Here is a 9318-nt window from a genome sequence, read left to right on the forward strand (position 1 = left end):
ATTTCCTTAGGCTTTGATGCCATATCCATGTATGTGGGCACAAATGTTTACAAATTGGTTTGATAAATGTGGTGTAGAATGAATGAAATATTACCGGAGGAAAAGCAATTCTTCAAATGCATAGCAAACTCTTTCAGACATCTCATATACATATATATATAGAGAGAGAGTTTCAGGTGGTCAGGATGGTGGGCAGTAAATCAGGTTATATATTCACAACAAGTAGAAAAGTTAATCTGCACAACAGGTTTTAAAAGACAGTGGGAAGGTAGAAATACAAATATATATGTTTGAATTTATATTTATGTTATATTGATATATATACATATTTTACAACACTGTCAGTAATTCCATCATTAGAGAACAAATCCAAAAGACATTCTGGTAAACACATTTCAAGGAGTCTGTTGAAAACTGGAGAATGAACCCAGAAGGGTCACCAAAACAGTGGCCTTAGGTTTAGTCCACAGGAGGATAGTTGAAGGAACTGAGAATGTTTTGACTAGAGCACACAAGAACTAGGGTCGTGGTATGATTGTAAGACTCTGGACTTATATAAGAAGGGTTCACACTTTTTTGCTTAGCCTCACAGGATAGAACTGGGAGCATTTAGGGTTAAAATTTCAGTGAAAGATTCCTGTTTGATTTAACAAAACCTTCCTAACAATGAAAGCGATTCAAAACTGGAATGTGATGTTCTATGAGAGTTGAGTTGTCCTTAGAGAGTTACAAAGAAAGATAATCTCTTTGGCGGGATGTTGGAATCAGGATGCATATTCATTTATGGATTGTACTGGGAAGCATCTGAGATCCCTTTGTGGGCTCAGATTCTATGTCTGTCTGATTGCTGTATTAGCTACTTTCTTTGCACAGACTAATACAACATAAAGGTCTAGATATATAGTGAAAAATAATTACTTGGTAATTTCAGGGCATAGAGTTATTCATTACTTCATAAAATAACAGAATGGGAAAGACAAAAGAGAGGAGAAACAACATATCCAAAAAAGCAAATGGGGATCCAAAAAAGGAAGGGCCTTTGGTTGTATTCACAAAAACAAACAAACTTACCCCAAAATCACAAGCTAGAAGAACAATCTAATGAATATTATTTTCTGAGTCTCTGTATCTTGTGGAAGTTCCAAGAGGATAAATTTGGTTGTGTGGCTCTGAATGTCCAATATAATTTCTCATACTTCTCAATGACTTTGATGAGGGCAGAGGTGATATGTTAAACAAATCTGTGAATGATACAGAGCTGGCCAGGATAGTTAACAAATTAGATGACAGCATTCAGGTCTAAAAGCTTCCCACAGGCTGGAAGCAGGGCTGAATTCATATCACAGAAGCAAAGATTTTGAGTTAGAAGAGATTTCCATGTATCTTTAATATCCCATACAAGAAAGGAATCCATTTTATAACATAATCCCCAAAATTTAATGTTTTTAAAGTAAATCCCTGTACTTGAGTTTAACTAAACAAGAAATCCTGCCCAAGTTCAAATCGAGGAAAATTCTCAAGGATTCTGATAATTTGGATTTCATTATCTTAATGTATAAACAAAAACAATGCTGTCTTCCTTATCTGTTGAAAAAGGGAATAATCATATCTGAATTGCTTAGCATATGTTCTACTCTTACTATTAACCCCTCCCAAAAAATAAGCTGATTAAAAAGATTAAAAAATATGTGTAGCTATTGATTTATTTAATCTCCATGGATCCATTCTTTTGAAAGAGTGAAAACAAATGAATAAAAACAATACAGTAACTTTTCTACCCCATTAATAAACTCACCAATAATCAAATTACATGTCTGTGTGAGTGAACTTCAAATAAGACCTGAATTCTAGTCCTATTCCTGCAACTAACTTACTGTGTGATGGTGTATGTCACTTTCTTTTTTGATGAATGATTTTCCCCATATATAGAATCACTTGTTTTATCTTAATAATCAATAAGATCTTTTCTGAATAATCCTCTATTCTTTCTACTGGGAAGTATCTACCACATTCAATTTGAAGAAGGAATACAAGCATAATTGTTGATACCTGAACTCAAGGATTTTTCTCTTTCCTCCCCATGTGGGGAGAATGAGGGATAAAACTCATATATATCTAAATTAACATATGTGGATGCAAAGTATAATTATATGTGCACGTATACATATATATTCATATGAACAGATAGTACTTGTCAGATAGTCAGAAAAATATGTGGCAAGATAGCTAGGTAGATGATAGCTAAATAGATGATAGATGAAAAATATTAAAGTCAGAGAGATCCTGAATTGTTCTACACTTTCAAATATTTGTGAATATCTTATAAGCTGCCTCACATTTCCTAACATTAAGGCAAAAAATGAACCAAATGAAAGTCTGGTTAAAATGATAGAGAGAAAGGGAGCAGACAAGAAATACTAGAGTCAAGAGGAACATTTCATCCCCTTATAAGGTAGTCACTTTACTCTTGGGATTCTTTACATCCTTCTATAATATTATAGCTAAGCGAAAGAGGCATTGGATCTGCTTAGCTAACAAACATTTGTTTAGAGGTCATAACAATTTCTGTTGTTTCCTTTCTAATACGGGGGCCATAGGTCTTAAAGGTTGCAATGAAAAAGCTGAGAGTAATGTGTGTTGACTTACCAAAACGAAGCACTGTATAAGACTTTGTCTCCTTCTACCTCAGAGCCTCTTTCTAATAATTTGCAAGCTTTCATTAGGCTGAGAACATTAACTGTCTGGATAAGCTTTGGTAAAGAGGACATTTCCATTCTAGCTTCATCTCTCCCTGTAGATCATGGAAGAGTTTCCAGAGAGGGAGTCATCTAAGAGAGGACACCCACACTGAGACCAGGGAGAGGTTCTACACTACTAGGACTGTTAAATATAATAGAAACACTGTAAAACTTACCTTAGCCACCTCAGCTGAGAGCTTTTACATCCAATATATCATACACACATCATATTCTCCCATTATTCTTCTATTAGTGGGAGAGTGTCTTATGCATTCCTGAGAATATAGCATCTGTATGAGACTTCTGGAATGGCATCCTCTATGCTAATCATTTGTCTGGATACACTCCCTGACTCTCCTCAGAAAGCTCTTTCCCAGATGAACCTTAGACATTCAATAAGGTTCCTCCCATTGTTTATAGAGAAAGATGGAATATTCTGCATTTCAGTGTTTAAAACCTTATGTAGAAAATGAGAGCATCTCACTTGTCCCACTTTAGCAGAGAGTCTGTGGTTCCTTTACTCTGGTCTCAGGAATGGCTCTTCAATAAACACTTAGAACTGAATAAGCATCCAATTATGAAATTGTTGACAAGGTTCAAAGGCTTGGGGAATGGCCTCTCCCCCTCCAGGGGACCAAGAAATGTCCCTTACCAGAGGATCGGCAACACAGAATAATTTTTGTCTCTGGTGAGTGAAAGAACACGCCTACCAAACCAATTAGTTCTCATCTGAACTGGAGCCAGCCCTTGGCAGAAATGAAAAGCAAGTAACATTTGGCTTTAATAATTCTTCCCTCCCTTCCAGTGGAGGTAGAACTTACTCTCTGGATATGACTGTTTCTGAGGACAGTGGAAAAGTTCAGTTGACACTTTCAGAATAGAGATCCTTTGCTAATATACTTTATCAATAAGCTCTCATGGCCAAAATATTTCACTTTATGGTATAAATTTGGCAATTTCTTTAATGAGAAGTTTTGGTCCTACCCCCCTTTTGAAGTAATTTTTAAATAATCTGCTCTTATGAAAGACTTCACTATCAACTATTTTCATGTTCTTGACCTCTGACTTTTGAGAGTTTCCACCATCACCTATTAGCAAACCACTCAAACAGGAATAAAAAGTTCTTCATACCTTAGTTAATGACACCTTATTTTCACATTATTATGATTGGGAAAAAAAACAAACATAATCAGCACCATGCCTAACATAGATCCTCTTCACTATAACTATCTGATATATTAATATTGAACCATTAGAATTATTACTTGAATGTAGTAGTTATGCCAATAGTTTTGCATGTATCTGACTGTGTTAATTTTTAATAAATAATTTCCTATTTATGCAGAAGAATAATATGTAATACTTTGTGAAAATCTTTCCCAAAATTTAGGTAAACTATAATCACAGTGTTTCTTTAAACTTTTAGTTTGGCTGTTCTGCCAACAGTGAGATTAGTCTGATGGGGTCTGTTCTTGATAAAGTTATGTTGGCTCTCTGTAATCATCACTTTCTTCTCTAGATGTTCATCAACCATCTGTTGAATGATTTGATCTAGAATTTTTGTAGTAATTGAAGCTAAGATCACTGGACTATCTCTTTTTCAGATTATGTTCTCTTCTACTTTTTTATTTTGACAATTTAATATATGCCCTTTAATTAAATGCAATAATATTTTTAAAGTGCTTAACATAGTACCTGACATATAATAGGTGCTTAATAAATATTTATTTCCTCCTCTTTCTTGATTTTGTGGTGTTCCCTGATAGATTACTTGTGATACTTCAAATATTATTGATAGTAGTTTAGCAATCACATCTGCCAGTTATTTTAAGACCTGAGGTCATCATGCATTGGAAGTAGGTAGCTTGAATTCATAAAGAGCAACTAAGTGCTTTGTTACTAAATCAATATTTATTTTAGATATGTATTCATTATTGACCTTTTTTATTCTATTATTTCCAGTCTAAAATCCATTCATGCATATATGTATATAGGTCCACGTCATTTTCTCCAAGGTACCTTATATGATTCATCCCAGCTTGATTGGTTATCCATCTAACCATTTAACATGTACTGACCAGTGAGTATTAATTATCTATTTGATTTTAAGATATTTGATATTTTAGAAATCTATAACCTTTATCAAAGAAACCTGCTACAAGTGTTTTCTTCCCCAAATTCTTGCTTTTCTTAAAATTTTAACTCCCTTTGGGGTAGTAACTCTAAAATGTTTATTTTTTAATTTTATATATTTTTAAATCCATTTAATCTCTCAAGAATTTCTCTGTGTCTTGTTTGTTAATGAAATCTTCCTCTATCCATAGATCTGACAGATAATTTTTTCCCTGCTCCATTAACTTGCTTATATCACCCTTTACGTTTGAATCATGTATCATTTTCAGATTATCTTGGTATAAAGCATAAGATGTTCATGTATAACAAGTTTCTTCCAGACTACTTTCCAAGCTATTCTAACTTTGTGTGTGTATGTGTGTGTCTGTGTGTGTGTGTGTGTGAGAGAGAGAATGAGAGAGACAGAGACAGACAGACAGACAGACAGAGAGACAGACAGAGAGACAGAGAGAGAAATAGTGAGTTCTTGCCCTAATAGCTGGGATCCTTGGGATTATCAAACACTACGTGACCATGTACATGTGTTTCTCTATATTGAATATTTAATCTGTTCCACTGATCAACCTCTCTGTTTCTTACCCAATTTCAAGTTGCTTTCATGATTACAGTTTTGTGGTATAATTGGAGAACAGGTATGGCTAGGTCCCATTCCTTTCCATTTTAATTTTCATTGATTCTCTTGATATTCTTGGCTTTTTGTTCCTTCAGATGAATTTTATTTTTTTTCTTAGTCTATAAAGTAATCTTTTTGGTATTTTGAAGGGAATGACACTAAATAAATTAAGTAATTTAGGTAGTATTGTCATTTTTATTATATTAGACTACCCATGAACAGACAACATATTCTCCCATTATTGGTATCTGTATTTATGTGCAGTGTTTTGTCATTATGTTCATAGATTTACTGAGTGTGTATTGGCAAGTGGACTTCCCAATATTTTATAATCTGTAGTAATTTAATTTTAATTTTAAATCTTTTCATGAATTTTTAGTTTTCAACATTCACTTTCATGAGCTTTTGAGTTTTAAATTTTCTCTGCCTCCCTCCCTCCTTCCCAAGATAGCATGCAATCTGATATAGGCTCTACATATACATTCATATTAAACTTATTTTCACATTAGTCATGTTATAAAGAAAGATTAAGACCAATGGAAGGAACTATAAGAAAGAAAGAAAAAAACAATAAAAGAAAAAAGAGAGCAAATAGCATGTTTCAGTCTGCATTCAGACTCCATAGTTCTTTCCCTGGATATGGATAGAATTTTCCATCATGAGCCTTTTGGAGTTGTTGTACATCTTTGTATTGCTGAGAAGAGCTAAGTCTATCAAATTCAGTCATCACACAATGTTTGTATTACTGTGTATAATGTTCTCCTGGCTCTGCTCACTTCACTCAACATAAGTCCTTCCAGGTTTTTCTGAAGTCCACTTACTCATTATTTCTTACAGCACAATAGTATTCCATTCCATTAATATACCAACCAACATACCAATTGTTCAACCTTTCCCCAATTGATGGGTATCCCCTCAATTTCCAGTTCTTGGCCACCACAAAAAGAGCTGCTATAACTATTTTTGTATATGTGGTTCTTCTCCCCATTTTTATGATCTCTTTGGTACACAGCTCTAAAAGTGCTATGGCTGGGTCAAAAGGTATGCTCATTTTTATGGTCCTTTGGACATCATTTCAAATTGCTCTCTCCAATGGTTGGATCAGTTTACAACTCCACCAACAATGCATTAGTTTTACAACTTTTCTCACATCTTCTCCAGGAATAATAAATTTCCTGTTTTGTCATGTTAGTCAATCTGATAGATGTGATGTGGTACCTCAGAGTTGTTTGGATTTGCATTTCTCTAATCAATAATGATTTAGAACATTTTCCATGTGATTATAGATAACTTCACTTTTTTTATCTGAAAATTGCCTATTCATACCCTTTGACCATTTATCAATTGGGGAATGACTTGTATTTTTATGAATTTGATTCAATTTGCTATGTATTTTAGATATGAAGCCTTTATCAGAGACACTGGTTGTAAACATTCTTTTCCGGTTTTCTGCTTCCCTCCCAATCTTAGTTTCATTACCTTTGTTTGTGCAAAAAAATGTTTCAATTTAATGTAATCAAAATTATTCATTTTGTGTTTCATAATGTTCTCTATCTCTTGTTTGGTCGTAAATTCTTCCATTCTCCATCAATCTGACAGGTAAATTGTTCCTTGCTCTCTCAGTTTGCTTATGGTGTCAGATTTTACATCTAAATTATGTACCCACTTTGACTTTATTTTGGTATACTGCATAAGATGTTGGTCTATGCCCAGTATCTGCCATACTATTTTCTAAGAATTTGGATGCTATATCACTTGCTGCATATATGTTTAGTAATGATATTACTTCATTGTCTGTGGTACCTTTTAGCAAGATATGATTTCCTTGCTTGTCTCTTGTAATTAGATTGTTTTTTGATTTTGCTGTGTCTGAGATCAGGATTGCTACTCCTGCTTTTTTTTTTATTATTTCAGCTGAAGCATAATATACTCTACTCCATCTTTTCACCTTTACCCTGTGTGTATCCCTCTGTTTCAAATGTGTTTCTTGTGAACAACATATTGTAGGATCATGTTTTTTAACCCATTCTGCTATTTGCTTCCATTTTATGGGAGAGTTCATCCCATTCACATTCACAGCTATGATTACTGTGTCTTTCTCTCCATCCTATTTCTTTCCCCTCCCTGTTTATCCTTTTCTTTCTCCTTTTTCTCTTTCCTTCCTCAAAAGTTTTGCTTTTGACCACTGCCTCCCTCAATCTTCCTTCTTTTCTATCAGCCCTCTCCTTTTTCTTTCCCTTTGCCCTTATTACTTCCTCCTTCCCTTCTACCACTCCCTTCCTTTTCTTTCCTCTTTCCCCTCCTTCTGTGTACAGGGCTAGTTAAATTTCTATAGCTAACGGAGTATGTGATTCCCTCTTTGAGCCAGATCAGATGAGAGTAAGGTTCAAACAATGCTTATCTCCCTCCCTTCTTTCCCTCTATTGAAATGCTTTTGTGCCTCTTCATGTAATGTAATTTACCTTTCTCAGCCCCTCTTCCTCTTCTCCCATTACAATCCTATTCACCCCTTAATTAGGTTTCTTATCATCACATCAAAATCAGTTTATACTCACACCCTCTGACTATGTGTATCTCTTTTAAATGTTGTAATAAAGATACAGTTCTCAAGAGTTACAAGTGCCATCTTCCCATGTGGGGATGTAAAGAGTTTGCCCTTATTGAATATCGTTTTTTCTTTCTTGTTTACCTTTTTATGCCTCTCTTGAGTCTTGTATTTGAAGATTAATTTTTTTGTTGAGCTCTGGTCTTTTCATCAGAAAGGTCTGGAAGTTCCCTATTTCGTTGAATGTCAATCTCCTCCCCTGAATGATTATGCTCAATTTTCCTGGGTAGTTGATCCTTGGCTATAATCCAAGATCCTTTGCCTTATGGAATATCATATTTCAAGCCCTCTGATCTTGAAGCTGCAAGGTCCTGAATAATCCTGACTGTGGTTACACAATATTTGAATTGTTTCTTTCTGGGTGCTTGGAGTAATTTCCTCTTGACCTGGTAATTCTGGAAGTTGGAAACAACATTCCTTGATGTTTTCAATTTGGGATCCCTTTCAGAAAGAGATTGGTAGATTCTTTTAATGACTATTTTACCCTCTGGTTCTAGGACCTCATGGCAATTTTCCTTGATTTCTTGGAAGACACTGTCCAGGCTCTTTTTTTCATCATGGCTTTCAGGTAGAGCAATAATTCTTAAGTTATCTTTACTGGATCTATTTTTCAGGTCAGTTGTTTTTACAAAAAGATATTTTACATTTTCTTCAATTTTTTTTTCATTCTTTTGATTTTGTTTGACTGATTCTTGATGTCTCATAGAGTCATTAGTTTCTACTTTCACAATTCTAATTTTAACAAATTGTTTTCTTCAGTAGCTTTTGTACCACCTTTTCCATTTGGTCAATTCCACTATTTAAGGAGTTGTTTTCTTCAATGAAGTTTTTTCTTTTAATTTGGCCAATTTTATTTTTTAAGGACTTATTTTCTATAGCCAAATTTTCTCCTTGTTTTTCCAAGCTATTGACTTTTTCTTGCAAACCTCTCATTTCCCTTCCCAATTTTTCTTCTACCTCTGTTATTTGACTTTTACAATCCTTCTTGACCTCTTCCAAGAAGGCTTTTTGAGTTTGAGACCAGTTCCTATTCCCCTTTGAGATTTCAGATTTGGGTATAGTGACAATGTTTTCCTCTTCTGAATTTGTGTTTGGATCTTTCCTGTCTCCATAGTAAGAATCTGTGGTCTTCGTTTTTCTATGTTGCTTTTTGCTCATGGTTTATGCCTTTTTCCTGGCTTTTAAAGTTAATCTATGCTTCTGGAGCACAGGGGGAACTGTTTCACACT

This window comes from Vombatus ursinus, unplaced genomic scaffold (genome assembly GCF_900497805.2).
Source record: "Vombatus ursinus unplaced genomic scaffold, bare-nosed wombat genome assembly UNPS02004324.1, whole genome shotgun sequence".
Lineage (NCBI taxonomy): Eukaryota > Metazoa > Chordata > Mammalia > Diprotodontia > Vombatidae > Vombatus > Vombatus ursinus.